The sequence below is a fragment of the Macaca thibetana genome, chromosome 17 (assembly GCF_024542745.1).
Source record: "Macaca thibetana thibetana isolate TM-01 chromosome 17, ASM2454274v1, whole genome shotgun sequence".
Taxonomy (NCBI): Eukaryota; Metazoa; Chordata; class Mammalia; order Primates; family Cercopithecidae; genus Macaca; species Macaca thibetana.
In genome coordinates, this window is record NC_065594.1 from 8,049,272 (window position 1) to 8,065,109 (window position 15,838).

Below are 15,838 nucleotides of genomic sequence, written 5' to 3' on the forward strand. Positions count from 1 at the left end.
GGGATTGCTCTTCTTGAGGAGTATCTTAGTGGTGTTCTCTGTATTTCCTGAAGTTGAATGTTTGCCTGTCTTGCTAGGTTGGAGAAGTTCTGGATAATATCCCGAAGAGTGTTTTCCAACTTGGTTCTATTCTCCCTGTTACTTTCAGGGACACCAATCAAACGTAGGTTTGCTCTTTTCACATAGTCTCATATTTTCTGGAGGCTTTGTTCATTCCTTTTCCATTTTGTTCTCTAATCTTAACTTCATGCTTTATTTCATTAAGTCGATCTTCAATCTGTGATATCCTTTTTACGCTTGATCAATTTGGCTATTAATACATGTGTATGTTGTTCTCCTGCTGTGTTTTTCAGGTCCATCAGGTCATTTATGTTTTTTTTAAAACTGGTTATACTAACTAGCAATTAGTCTAACCTTTATTCAAGGTTCTTAGCTTCCTTGCATTGGGTCAGAACATGCTTCTTGAGCTCAGAGGAGTTTGTTGTTACCTACCTTCTGAAGCTTACTTCTGTCAATTCATCAAAATCATTCTCCATCAATTGTGTTCCCTTGCTGGCAAGGAGTTTTGATCCTTTGGAGGAGGAGAGCCATTCTGGTTTTTGAAATTTTCAGCCTTTTTGCACTGGTTTTTCCTCATCTTCGTGGATTTATCTACCTTTAGCCTTTGATGTTGGTGACCTTCGGATGGGGTTTTGTGTGGACGTCCTTTTTATTGATGTTGATGCTATTCCTTTCTGCTTGTTAGTTTTCCTTCTAACAGTCAGACCCCTCTGCTGCAGGTCTGCTGGAGTTTGCTGGAGCTCTACTCCAGACCCCATTTGCCTGGGTATCACCAGCAGAGGGTGCAGAACAGCAAAGATTGCTGCCTGTTCCTTCCTCTGGAAGCTTCGTCCCAGGGGGCACCTGCCAGATGCTCTCCTGTATGAGGTGTCTGTCGGCCCCTGCTGGGAGGTGTCTCCCAATCAGGAGGCATGGGGGTCAGGGACCCACTTGAGGAGCAGCCTGTTCCTTAGCAGAGCTCGAGTGCTGTGCTGGGAGATCTGCTGCTCTCTTCAGAGCTGCCAGACAGTAACGTTTAATTCTGCAGAAGCTGCACCCACAGCCACCCCTTCCCTGAGGTGCTCTGTCCCAGGAAGATGGAAGTTTTGTTTATAGGCCCTTGACTGGGGCTGCTGCCTTTCTTTCAGAGATGCCCTGGCCAAAGAGGAGGGATCTACAGAGGCAGTCTGGCTACAGCAGCTTTGCTGAGCTGCGGTGTGCTCCATCCAGTTGGTACTTCTTGGCTGCTTTGTTTACACTGTGAGGGGAAAACTACCTACTCAAGCCTCAGTAATGGCCGACGCCTCTCTCCGGACCAAGCTGGAGCATCCCAGGTCAACTTCAGACTGCTGTGCTGGCAGTGAGAATTTCCAGCCAGCGGATCTTAGCTTGCTGGGCTCTGTGGGGGTGGGATCTGCTGAGCTAGACCACTTGGCTCCCTGGCTTCAGCCCCCTTTCCAGGGGAGTGAACAGTTCTGTCTCACTGGTGTTCTTGGTGCCACTGGGGTATGAAAAAAAAACTTCTCCAGCTAGCTCGGTGTCTGCCCAAACAGCTGCCCAGTTTCGTCCTTGAAACTCAGGGCCCTGGTGGTGTAGGCTCCTGAGGTAATCTCCTGGTCTGTGGGTTGGGAAAAGTGTAGTATCTGGGCCGGAACGCATTGTCCCCCATGGCACAGTCCCTCAGGGCTTCCCTTGGCTATGGGAGGGAGTTCCCTGACCCCTGAACTTCCCAGGTGAAGTGATGCCCCACCCTGCTTCATCTCGCTTTCCATGGGCTGCACCCACTACCTAACCAGTCCCAATGAGATGAGCTGGGTACCTATGTTGGAAATGCAGAAATCACCTGCCTTCTGTGTTGATCTCACTGGGAGCTGCAGACCAGAGCTGTTCCTATTCAGCCATCTTGCCAGCCACTCTACCTTTTCTTTCTACAATTCTTTTATGAGCTAAATGATATGCAATTTTCCCCACAGTCTAGGGCTTGTTTCACCTTCTCCTAACAGTACATTTTGAAGAGGTTATGTTCTTAATTTTAACCATGTCCAATTCATATATTTTTTCTTTTATAGACTCTGTTTTTGGTATTAACTAAAAAATATTTGCATAACACAAGATCAAAACAATTTTTCCTTTCTTTTATTCTAAAAGATATAAATTCATTGGTTTTACATTTAAGTCTATGATCTACTTGCGTTAGTTTTTGTATATAGTATGAGGTGTGCCTTGAATTTTTCTTTCTTTTCTTGCTTAAGGATATGCAACTCATTTCCATTTTTTTAAAATAATAAAGACATTTACTATTATTTAAAAGAAGAACAAATATTTAAGCAAACTGTGAAAATGGAGGATATGCTTGCCTCCTGTTTCCGGGGAGAAGGCAGAAGTGGATGGGCAGGGGAAAGGTAAGGGTTTTGAGGGCAAGACGGTCTCTTCAGTGTGGGCTCCGCAGGCTAAGGAGAGGCGGGGCTGGAGGGCTGGCAGAGCGGTCAGCTGAGGCAGTGGGAAGTGCCCTGGTGGGGTCAGTGGCTCCTGTGGGGGTAAAACAAGGGTCAATAGGATGAAGCAGTCTGGAGGCTCAGGAGAAGGTGACAGGGCCCTGACTCTGAGCCGGGCTGCAGGCTGGGTGTGCTCAGAGGTGCATGGTCTCCCCAGGGCGGCTCCTTGGTGTGTAGGAAGACCCAAGACACCGAGACATTGCTGCACCTGCTCCTAGAGCTCCCGCGGTGGCTCGACGACTGGGCTGTGGCCGGCGTACTTCTTGCAGTAGGGCAGGCGGCGGGCTGAGGGAAGGCTGCTTCTCCTCGAAGACACTGCAGCTGGAGAGTGGCGGCTTCTTCTGAGCGGCCCAGGCCTGGGCACAAAGGCGGGGACCTCTCCATGTCTCCTGATGGGCTTGAAGGCAGACAGCCTGGGTGACGGGCTCTGCTTGCTACGCTTGGTGTCTGAGACCTCAAACCAGAGTGGCTCGTCGAATTTCCTTTTTCCCTTGCTGCACTGGCTGAGGGCCTTCAGCACGGTCTCCCTGGCACAGGGATCTGGGGCCTCGAGGGGAGGTGACGCTTGTACAGGCTCCCCTTTGTGCTCCGGCGGGGCGATTTTCACGGTCACCAGGCTGCGGACGGGCCGGGGGTGCCGCGCCTTCCAAAGCCACCGCTTCATGTAGGCCAGGTGAGCCTCGGAAAAGTCTGGCCCAGTGAGGCTTAGGAGTGGTGGCCTGTTGGGAAAGCGCCTCCAGGCCTCTGGGATCAGCTCTCTCCGGATGCGGGCGTAGTCCCAGTCGGGAGGAGCGGTGGGGAGGGGCCGGGTGCGGACCCAGCGCTTCCCATGGACGTAGACGACTTTGCAGCGGTCCTGGACCTGGGAGCGGAGGACAGGCCTGGACGGCAGGGATCGGTGCTTCTGGGCTCGGGGCAGCACCCTGGCCCGGGGCCAGCCCAGGAACCAGCTCAGGTAGTTGCCCATGACAGCAGTGCAATCGTCGGGACCTTCCGTTAGAAATTCGGCTTCCAGAAGTTTCCGAAGTCTGCGGCCGGGGCCAAGTGTGCTGAGCTTGGTGACCGTTGGCCTCAGGACTCCAGAAAGCGTGCAAAGCATCGCGCGCTGGGCACCCTCTGGCCATAGGGTCCCGCACGGGCCAGGAAGGCGCCTCGCGGAATCGGACGTCACAGGGCGCAGCTGCAGCGGGGGAGGGCAGCACCCAGACGACCTGGGGGACCGGGGAAGCTCAAGCCTCCGTCCTTCCCACTGATGGTCCCAGTCACTTGGCTCTGGGAAGAGGGGCCTCGCAGCTGCCTCTATTTTTGTGCCTGACTTTTAAAGGTGGAAGATAGAATTTCTGCCAGGTCCTGAAAACTGCAGATGCCTGTTGACAGAAGGGTGCTCTCTCTGATCAGTGTGAAAATGAACACGATACACTTGGATACTCTTTCCAGGAAAAACAAATCATTTACTTATATCAGTAAAGGTGATGTGTGCTTCATTCTTCCAGGATGGATGTTAATGTCACTTTTTGGAATTTTGCTTTTAAGAAAATGGAGAGTCATCAGGTTTTGTTTTAGCACAGGCAATGTTGATTTTATGTGGATTTCCTATAATTTCCAGCCTTCCTACATCCATGAATAGATTGTCTATCTCTGAACACTGTCATTTCTCTCCTTTCACTTTATTTATTTTTAAGAATTATTTCAGTAGTTTTTTTGGGGAAAGGTGATGTTTGGTTACACATTTAAGTTATTTAGCTGTGATTTCTGAGGTTTTGGTGCACACTTTACCCAAGCAGTGTAAACTGCCCCCAATGTGTAGTCTTTCATCCCTCACTCTCCTCCCACCCTCTCCCCAAAGTCCCCAAAGTGCCTTGTATCATTCTTATGCCTTTGCATCCTCATAGCTTAGCTCCCACTTATGAGTGAGAACATATGATGTTTAGTTTTCCATTCCTGAGTTACTTCACTTAGAATAATGGTCTCCAACTTCATTCAGGTTGCTGCGAATGCCATTATTTCATTCATTTTTAAGGCCGATTAGTATTCCATAGTACGTTTGTACCAAATTTTCTTTATTCACTCATAAATTGATGGGCATTTGGGCTGATTTCATGTTTTTGCAATTGCTATTTCTGCTGCTATAAACGTATGTGTGCAAGTATCTTTTTCGTATAATGACTTCTTTTCTTCTGGGTAGGTACCAAGTAGTGGTATTGCTGGATCAAACGGTAGTTCTACTTTTAGTTCTTTAAGGAGTCTCCACACTGTTTTCCATAGTGGTTTATACAGTTTACATTCCCACCAGCAGTACACCAGTGTTTCCTTTTCACCACATCCACACCAACATCTATTATTTTTTTATTATGGCCATTCTTGCAGGAGTAAGGTGGTATCGCATTATGGTTTTTATTTGCGTCTCCCTGATGATTAGTGATGATGAGCATTTTTTCTTATGTTTGTTGGCTATTTGTATATTTGAGAATTAAGAGTTGTCTATTTATGTCTTTAGCCCACTTTTTGAATGGGATTATTTGTTTTTTTCTTGCTGATTTGTTTGAGTTCCTCATAGATTCTGGATATTATTCCTTTGTCAGATTCATAGTTTGTGAAGATTTTCTCCCACTCTGTGGGCTGTTTATCTGCTGATTATTGCTTTTACTGTGCAGAAGCTTTTAGTTTAATTAAGTGTCAACTATTTATCTCTGTTTTTATTGCATTTGCTTTTGGGTTCGTGGTCATAAAATCCTTGCCTAAGTCAATGTCTAGAAGGGTTTTTCTGATGTTATCTTCTAGAAATTTTATGGTTTCAGGTCTTAGATTTAAGTCTTTGATCCATCTTGAGTTGATTTTTATATAAGGTCAGAGATGAGGATCCAGTTTCATTCTTCTGCATGTGGCTTGCCAATTATCCCAGCACCATTTGTTGAATAGGGTGTCCTTTCTCCACTTCATGTTTTTGTTTGCGTTGTTGAAGATCAGTTTGCTGTAGGTATATGGCTTTATTTCTGGGTTCTCTATTCTGTTTCATTGGTCTAGTAGCCTATTTTCATACCAGTACCATGCTGTTTTGGTGACTATAGCCTTGTAATATAGTTTGAAGTCAGGTAATGTGATGCCTCCAGATGTGTTCTTTTTGCTTAGCCTTGCTTAGGCGAACTCTTTTTCAGTTCTATATGAATTTTATAACTGCTTTTTCTAGTTCTGTGAAGAATGATGGTGGTATTTTGATGAGAATTGCATTGAATTTGTAGATTGCTTTTGGCAGTGTGGTCATATTCACAATGTTGATTCTACCCATCCTTGAGCATGGCATGTGTTTCCATTTGTTTGTGTCATCTGTGATTTTTTTTTGGCAGTGTTTTGCAGTTTTCTTTGTAGGGGTCTTTTACTTCCTTGGTTAGGCAATCTCCTGGTCTGCAGATTGCAAAAACCATGGGAGAAGCGTAGTATCTGGCTGGATAGCACAGTCCCTCACAGCTTCCCTTGGCTGGGAAAGGGAGACCCCCTGTCCTTGCACTTCCCAGGTGAAGTGATGCCCCACCCTGCTTCTGCTTGCTCTCTGTGGGCTGTACCCACTACCTAACCAGTCTCAATGAGATGAACCAGGTACCTCAGTTGGAAATGCAGAAATCTCCTGCCTTCTGTGTTGGTCTTGCTGGGAGCTGCAGACCAGAGCTGTTCCTATTCGGCCGTCTTGCCAGATCCCCCAAGGACATAATTTATAATTTGATTTTGGAAAGTTTGTCAAATCTCAAATGTTTAAATGCTTTATATTTTAAAGTAGAATTTCAGGTTACCGTAAGTTATTCATTAACTTAAAATTTTTTTAAAGACAAAAAATTTTAATCATTAATAGAGGGAAGATTTAGCTTTCCAAGTTTTATGTCTCTTTTCTTTCCCTTCTTTTTTCTATAGTTTATTCAAAAAGCAAACAAAAATCTTTCTTTTTTTGATATTACATGAAAATCTTGTTCAAGAGAGAAAGCCAAACCTCATCCTTGCATTGGTGTGCTATTGATTTCAAAACCAGTTCTTAATAAAACCTTATAGACAAATCTATCCAATCTTAATCCGTTTGACCATAAGGTAAGACACCATAAACCTTTTGTACCCCTTTATAAATTTTTGTGAAAGAGCAGATCAGTGCTCTATGAAAAACCTGTTGTGCTTTTATTCTAATGTTCAATTTATGGAAAAACTGAATAATACCCCTTTAACTTTAGCCATTATGTTCACACACAGAATTTCTTTTACAAGATTAATTTTCACAATCCTTCCACAATGTACTCAAACCTTCAGCTTTATCTTATCCAACTTAAAACAATTCTTTAACCCTTTAATCTAGGCAAAAAAAAAAAAAAAAAATTCCACATTCCCATGCCGTGTTATAAATCTTTTACCAAAAACATATTTCACTTCCCTTATACATTTTGCATGTAAAAGTGTTCTTAGTTCCCAAAAATTACTTAAGTCACATGAACTAAAGGCATTACGCTTTTTACTTTTCTGACAAAATATTTGATTTAGCACTTATTATTTTTAAACCAATTAATCAAAGCTCTTTCATATTACACACAGAACACGCATAAATACACAGACAGAAGATCCAGTGCTTGTATGATTTTTCATTTGCCAGTTTCTTAATTGGATTACTGGCTTCAGGGTGGAACCCCTGGAGGAACAGGACCAGGAAAGCATGCAGTTTCTATGGTCTAATTAGCAGGCACAACTGGGATGCGAAAACAGATCCCCAAAATTAAGGGTTCCATTTCTGTACTGAATCCTGGATCCCCCAAAGAGAAATGCTACAGAACAACAATGCCATGATTGTACTGTGCATTTCATTGCAAAGCAACCCAAAGCCAATCAGCCCATTCTGTGATTAGCCCATCCTCCATGGGAGTCTTATCTCTCAGTAGGGGGTGGGGGGGATGGAGACATCTCCATATCTTCCAGGTGACCAAGAGCATGCTTCTCTGATCCAAACATGCAAAGAACCAAGTATCCCCCTAAAACTGCCATTAGCTATCCCCAAAACTGTATTTCCTACATAGTTATTAGACACCAAAGCTCTCTGATAATGCGAAGTGATTTCTGATACCCCCAAAAGTCAAAACCATCAGTTAATTCAGTGTAGAACAGAACAGAGCCTTAGATTTTGAGAGGGCTCTCTCCACTTTTAATTAAGTTGATTTTTAACCATTGTGCTCTTTAAAGAAAAAAAATTTTTTTAGATCTCTTATTACCCAATTATTTTAACCATGCCAAACTGCCAATAATTCTGATTTTTAAACTTTACCAAAGGTTAACTTCCAGGTGAAACCAATAAACCTGAACGAAGGTTATGACTTCACCACGAGTGCACCAGGTCAAGCTCCCAAGGGCATAAAACAAGAAGAGAGGGAAATTTCATCTAGTTTTTTTCGTTTGTTTCAGGGACTTCCTACCAGTAGTTTCACCATGTGGTCTCTGGGCAAGACAGTCGCCCTGAGTAACAGAAAAGATAGGAAGGGGAAAGGAGAGAAAGAGAGAGAAAAGCATTACCTATGGTGAGGTGGGGGAGGCGAGCAGCTCAGGGAGGCCAGAGAAAGACCCACCCATTGCAGCGACACTGAAAAGTTCAGGTGGCCGCTTGTCAGTCGTGAAGGGATCTTTTCCAGCAGTCCCATCAGCTCTCAAGTTTCCCCTTTTGGGGAGAAAAAAGCTCCCCATGACCTATGATCTTGTACATGCCTAATCCTGTCACCCATAGCTGTCAGCATTTTTAGTAGAGGTGACGTTTTGCCATGTTGCCAGGCTGGTCTTGAACTTATGGGCTCAAGTGATCCTCCTGCCTTGGTCTCCCGAAGTGCTGGGATTACAGGCATGAAACACCATGCCCAGCCTTATCGTGTATCTGATCCTATTTCCCTCTCTGCAGGTGAGCATCTCTTCTTAACCAGTGGAAATCTTGCCAGCTGTATGGCCTTCAGCAAGTTCCTTAACCCTCTAAGCCTCACCTTCCTAATTGGTTCAATGGAAGACCAAAGTAGTACCTATCCCAGGGCACTGTGCAGTCACATAAGAAAATGTGTGCAAATCACTTAGCAGAGCCCATGCCTGATACACAGTAGATGATCACTTCCCATCAGCTGTTATTAACGAGCATCTCTGTTGGGGCCTTTGTGATGTAAGAGACAACTGGCACTTCTTCTGTAATACAAGTCTTTACTCAAGATCATCTCTACAGTTGACTGAGGCCTCCATGGCCCCAATAAGTAACATTATTATATGAGGGGGTGGGGGAAGAGTCTGTGAGCATCTTATTGTCCTTATGTCTTCAATATGCACCCAGTTATCTTCTGTCAGCAAACACTGGTCGTAAGCATCCTGTCAGCACAGCTCTTCTCCTCTTTACTGTTTACCTTCACTCCTTTTTTTTTTTTTTTTTTTTTTTTTTTGAGACAGAGTCTCGCTCTGTCACTCAGGCTGGAGTGCAGTGGCACGATCTCAGCTTACTGTGAGCTCCGCCTCCTGGGTTCACGCCATTCTCCTGCCTCAGCCTCCCAAGTAGCTGGGACTACAGGTGCCCACCACCACGCCCGGCTAATTTTTTGTATTTTTTTAGTAGAGACAGGGTTTCACCGTGTTAGCCAGGATGGTCTTGATCTCCTGACCTCGTGATCCGCCCGCCTGGGCCTCCCAAAGTGCTGGGATTACAGGCGTGAGCCACTGCACCCGGCCTATCTTCACTCCTTTTAATGGAGATTAGTTTAGGTCCACATTAAATCCACCCTGGATTTGATAGCAGGTACAGAAATGCAAAGTCATGTCTATATGGATCTTTTCCACCCAGTTACTTTTGTCCCTGGCTTGCTGGTCTGGGAGATGAGTGGTGCGGGAGCCATTACTGTGACCACAGCAGCCATATCCTCTCCCCAGAGATTTACTTGCTCTGAGGAATAATGAGCTGAACCATCAACTCTGTCACAAGGGCCGCTCCACCCATGGCCCAGCTGCTCAATTTTGAGGCTAATTTGGCAGAAAATAAGGCTTGCACTTAGTTAATGAGGATCAGATTTTACATACCTCTGTAAGACTTTCCCCCCTTTTCTGAGTTTGTGTTTTTAAATGAATAGATTAAGAAATCTTATTTAATTTATCATCCCTAGGTACTTGGCTTCAACAACTGGATTATTATTACTATTATTAAAATTTTTTTTCATAGAGTCAGAGTCTTGATGTATTGCCCAGGCTGGTCTTGAACTTCTGGGCTCAGGCAGTCCCCCTCCTCAGCCTCTGAAAGTGCTGGGATTGTAGGCATGAGCCACTGGGCCCAGATGACAACTGTATTATTTAGGGAATTGGGTATCAGTCATTCATTCAACATATATTTCTTGAGAACTGCCACGTTACGGACACAATTCTTGATTCTGTAGTTCCAGCAAGAAACAGGGCAGACAAGATCCCTTTCCTGATAGAAGAGGGTGAGAGGCAGAAAACAGACAAGAAAACAAATAAACCAGAAAATATCAGGCCAGGTGTACCAGGTATAGATTTTGCTTAATAACAACAGAAACTGACTTTAACAAAAGGCAAAAGAAGGATTTTACTGGGAAGATACAGAGTAATTCACAGAATCAAAGAAAAGGCTTGAAGAACCAAGATTTGGAAGTTCCAAAACCAGAACAACTTTGAACATCTAGGAAACTAGAAGCGACTGACTTTCTTTTTAGGACCACACTGGAATCAATGAGCTCCTACTAGTACTTCCTTCTGGGTCAGGATGCCAGAAAGAGAAAGAGTGAGCAGCTGGTTGGTCTGGCTTCACTCACTTGACCAACTCTTGGCCAGGGTAAGACATACCATGTGCATGAACAGTTTCTCCATCTCCATCTCCAGTGGAGAGAGTGGTAATTCTCCAAAGCCAAATTGTTTCACAGTTGCAGAAGAAGAAATGGATACTGAGCAGTCAAAAAGGACAGATGTCCCCTAATTTTAAGGCAGTGTACATAGAATAGGCTTAGGCGTTTTAGTTTTTGCAGGTGTTCCAAAAATGGGTGTGATTTGGTTTGCATTAATTAAATTCACCTGGGTTTCAAGCAAATAAAAGGTGATAACCCATAGTTCCCTATAGTGGCGAGAATAGGATTGAGAATTTAAGTTTAGTAATTTTGAGAAGGACATTGGTAAATTAAAATATATCAAGGGTAATCAGGTAATCAGGAGAATCTGGAAAACATCTACGAAGAGTAAAGAAACTGCTTTAAATACTTTGGAGCTTCTGAAAGAAATATTAGCTGTCTCACTATTGTCATATATTCTAAATAAGTTAAATAGTAAGTTTCATTCCTTCTTTAAATTTAATTTATTATAGAATTTTATTATGTCAAAGACTTCATTGTAGAAATAACTTTAAAATAGGTATTTCAAACTCCGAAAACTTGTTATTTCTACATTTTTGTTTATTCTTCTGTAAAATGAATTTGAACTAGATCGCCTTTGGAGTCTCTTCTAGTTTCAAAATTCTGTGTTCTACAAATCCGATCATTTTTACCAATCTGTTATAAAGCAACTGTGTTGTAAATAATAATAATATTAACATGGTACTTTTGCTTGCGAAAATGTATACTATAATATTTTCGTTTTTTCTAAGAGTGTGAAGTTAATCTTCTTAATCTCCTTTTAAGTCAATGAAAGTCAGATGGAATTTCTTCCATTTTGGAGATTAGGAAATGAGAAACATAGTGGTTCATGACAAGGAGAGGATACATTTCATTTTGCCTAGTGACACTGAAGTGTATTATTCTTGTCCCTTTTGTCATCATTATACATGTACTATTAGATAATCATGTATCCAAAATTTATCTGTGGTGTAAAGTCTACTTGGTTACTTAGTTCTGGCAAGGTTTTAAAAATAGTTAAAATAAAACTTGAGCATAGGAACTTGACGATAAAATTTAAGATCTTCATTTCAAGAGGAAGAAACAATTAGAATTTTCAATTTAATTAGGAAAACACAATTAAAGGGATGCAGTGTCTGTTCTCCTGCTGAATATTAAAGTTCAACACAAAGGAAACCCTTACATGCAATGTGGTTGTGGCTAATTAGCTACAGTAATGGGCTGGAACAAGTGACTTGTTCAGGGATAGAATGAACTCCTCAGGGGCCAGAGATCAACGATCATTTAGGAAGCAAATGCTTAGAATCACATGGCTTAGAATATGCTTGTCTGTTGCAATGTTTCACAATACATAGTACACTCCCTATGTTTTCTCATATTCGATATGCAACTGCTAAGAAACATAGGCTTGGCCTTATTAATACAGAATTATGGATATGCTAACCCTGAACTGAAACCAAAGCAAAGCTGACTGATCTCTGGAAACAAGCTGAGTAAACTCCCAAGGTCCTGGGCCACTAAGTAGAGTTGCTAAGGACAGTAGCTCTCCTCTGCTGCCTCCTGACCTTGAATATAAAACTACAAGCTCAGGTTGCAGACCACATGCTCAGAAAAGAATGATCTCTGAAAACAGCACAAGATAAAATTCAAAAGAGTCTTGGGTCTTTTAGTTTTGGCTCTGCCGCTATGAGCTGTGCGACGTTCTGTAAGATCTTCTCTGGGCTTTCTATATTTTACCTGTAAAGGGCATGATTAAGCCACTCTCTAGGGGTGTGCGGTCCTGCCTCCTCCCCATCTCCTGGACTTGGGTCTGGGTCACCTGTTCCTGCTCCTGCTCAGAACTGCTGCTGGCCTTCATCCTGAGAGGCCCGACACGGTGCCCCTCCCGTCCTCCACCAGACAGGCAGGGCAGGGTGGGGGCAGGGTCAGGCATGACCCTCTGCACCGCATAACCACAGGGCGGGCCCCTGGTGCCCTAAGGGTCTGCACCCAGCCTGCCAGCTTCTCTGTGCTTGAGGGAGTGTGACATTAAATAGCAAACAAAACACCTGGACAGGTCAAGTGAGAGAGAATGGAGAAGAAACACTTTTTTCCTCTTTTTTAACAAGGGACCCGCATTTCCATTTTACGCTTGCCCCTGGGTGATCTTGACCGGGAACGGTGTCACCCACCCCTTGGCCGCCGCTTTCTCTCCGTGGACCTCCGGTGAAGTCGGCTTTTAAAGGCGGTGAATACTCTGGCACGTTCCCGTGGGGGCTGTTGCCCTCTGCTGGGCAAAGCAGGCATTAGCTCTACTTCAAAACCTGTGAAGAAACTGCTCCCAATTCGAGTTTCAAAACCCAATTTGAGACAACGGTTTGATCATCAATTTTCTCCATCTGCACTTTTGAAGGCTGCTGCAGATTTGAGTAGCCTATTCTAAAGTGAATTGCCTTGTAGGAAGGTGACTTTTGCTTAAAACCAAGCAGTCACAAAATTTAGTATCCAAATCTACCATGCAAAGTACAGCGGAAACATAACATGTTGAGCAGTTGGTTCTCCTGTTTAATTGTGCCATCATATAACCTTGCTTATTGTGTATGAAGTATTCTTTGTAATCTTTAAAAGTGATTGGAATGGGCCTACACCTTAATGGTACTTTCGTTCAGGGCTTAAATAATGTAATCACTCCCATTTCCAAGTGCTCAACATCTGGTGACTTTTTATTTTATTGGACATAGAGAGAATTACTTGAGAAATAGTACTTTAATGATTTTAAGGCATAAAGAATTTTATATTTAACCATTAAATCACTGCCTCTATGACAACCTTTCTTTTTGGCAATGATGGAAAATACTCTGTTAAACCTGGTGGACTTTTGCTGTCTTTCCCTATTTCACTGTGTGTGTGTATGTGTGTGTGTGTGTGTGTGTGAGAGAGAGAGAGAGAGAGTGTGTGTGTGAGAGAGAGAGAGAGAGAGAGAGATTGTAAAGCATAAGTAAAAACTGAAAGATGGCCATGCAGTGGCTCATGCCACTGCATTTTGGGGGGCTGAGGCAGGTGGATCACTTGAACCGCTGGAGTTTGAGACCAGCCTGGGCAACATGGTGAAACTCCGTCTCTACAAAAAAATACAAAAATCAGCTGGGCGTGGTAGTGAGTGCCTGTAGTCCCAGCTACTCAGGAAGATGAGTGGGGGAGGATCACCTGAGCCCAGCGAGATTAAGGCTGCTGTGAGCCATGACTGTGCCACTGCACTGCAGCCTGGGCAACAGAGGGAGACCCTGCCTAAAAAAAATTGATGAAAGATGAGCTTCCTCTGTGTATAAGCACAGGAGTGTGATTTACACAACGAAAGTCCCTGTCTAGACTCTACTGTGTGCTAAGCACAGTGGCATGCACTTCATACATTTTGTCTCACTTAGCAACATTGCAAGGCAGTCATTGTATTTCCCATAGAAAACTGACGATCAGTGAATTTAAATAATGTGCCCTAGGTTGTTAAGCTAGAAACTGATATTTTACCCTCAATGCCAGATCCACCTGACTCCAAAAACCCCCCTTTTTCCACTGTGCAGTGTGGTCGCCTAATGAATGATTCTAACCCTGGTTAGTTTTGTAGAGAACTAAAGCCCTAAGCAGGTGTTCAGGGGAAGAGCTGGATTTGGACTCCATGTTTCCTACCCTAATCCAATTTATTATATTGCTAGAATAACTTAGCTTTAGGAACCGGGGATGATTCTTTCAAATTCCCCCTTTCTTATCTCCTATGTGGTGTTTGGGTCCTCCAAAAATTATCTAGATTGAGAGATATAAAAGAATGACCATTTTGGCCGCGAGTGGTGGCTCATGCCTGTAATCCCAGCGCTTTGCCAAGGCAGATGGATTGCTTGAGCCCAGGAGTTCAAGACCAGCCTGGACAACAGGGCGAAACCCTGTCTCTACTGAAAATACAAAAGTCAGCCGAGCATGGTGGTGGGTGCCTGTAATCCCAGCTACTTGGGAGACTAAGGAAGGAGAATCACTTGAACCTGGGAGGCTGAGGTTGCAGTGAGCCAAGATTGTGCCGCTGCACTTCAGCCTGGGCTACAGAGTGAGACTCTGTTTCAGAAAAAAAAAAAAAAAAAAGGCCGGGCACGGTGGCTCACACCTGTAATCCCAGCACTTTGGGAGGCCGAGGCAGGTGATCACAAGGTCAGGAGATAGAGACTGTCCTGGCTAACACGGTGAAACCCCATCTCAACTAAAAATACAAAAAATTAGCTGGGCATTGTGGCGGCGCCAGAAGTCCCAGCTACTCGGGAGGCTGAGGCAGGAGAATGGCGTGAACCTGGGAGGCGGAGGTGGCAGTGAGCCAAGATCGCACCACTGCACTCCAGCCTGGGTGAATGAGCGAGACTCTGTCTCAAAAAAAAAAAAAAAAAAAAAAAAAAAGGAATGACCATTTCAACAACAGTTGAAGTGCATTATACATTGATCTTGGTCTAACTGTTCTGGAGAACAGAAGCTAAGCAAATAGGCCGCCCACTTTAACATTAACCAGTGTAACCATCCAATGAGTTGATCAATCAGCCAATATTTATTGAGCATCTCCTATGTGATAAGGACCAAGATAGGTAGTAGACAAGTAGAAATGAAAAAGGCATGAGATCAGTCAAAGGGGATGAACAAACACATAAACAAAAGCACATTGCTATGCAAGTTCTACACACACAGAGCTACGGGATTACAGAAGGAAGAGCAACAGATTCCACCTGGAAGAATGGGGGAAGGCTCCCCTGAAGAACACTAACCCATGCCAGCAGACCTTCAATACGGAGAAGCCATTTGCATGACATGTTTCTAGTTCTTTTAACAATGAAGTGTACATTCTTCCATTCCAGATTGTACAGACAAGAAATTTCATAAGATAATCCAGAAACTGGAAATAGTAAATTGTTTTGAAAGCAATGTCATTATTTTGGCTAATAAGTAACAGATATGTGAATTACTATGAGGTTCTAGTAAATTTAGATTCTCTAGAAAAATTGGGCAACAAATGAAAGCTTAATTTCAACTTGGTTAAACACAATGTAATTGGAATAGTTGCACTTTGGGAGGCTGAGGTGGGAGGATCACAAGGTCAGGAGATCGAGACCACCCTGGCTAACATGGTGAAACCCCATCTCTACTAATAATACAAAAAAATTAACCAGGCATGGTGGTAGGCGCCTGTAGTCCCAACCACTCAGGAGGCTGAGGCAAGAGAATGGCGTGAACCCAGGAGGCGGAGGTTGCAGTGAGCTGAGATGGCGCTGCTGCACTCCAGCCTGGGCGACAGAGCAAGACTCCGTCTCAGGAAAAAAAACAAAAAAAGCATGCAAATTTAATTAAAAACTTGAGCCAGGTGCAGCGGTGGCTCATGCCCGTAATCCCAGCACTTTGGCAAGCTGAGGCAGGAGGATCACTTGACCC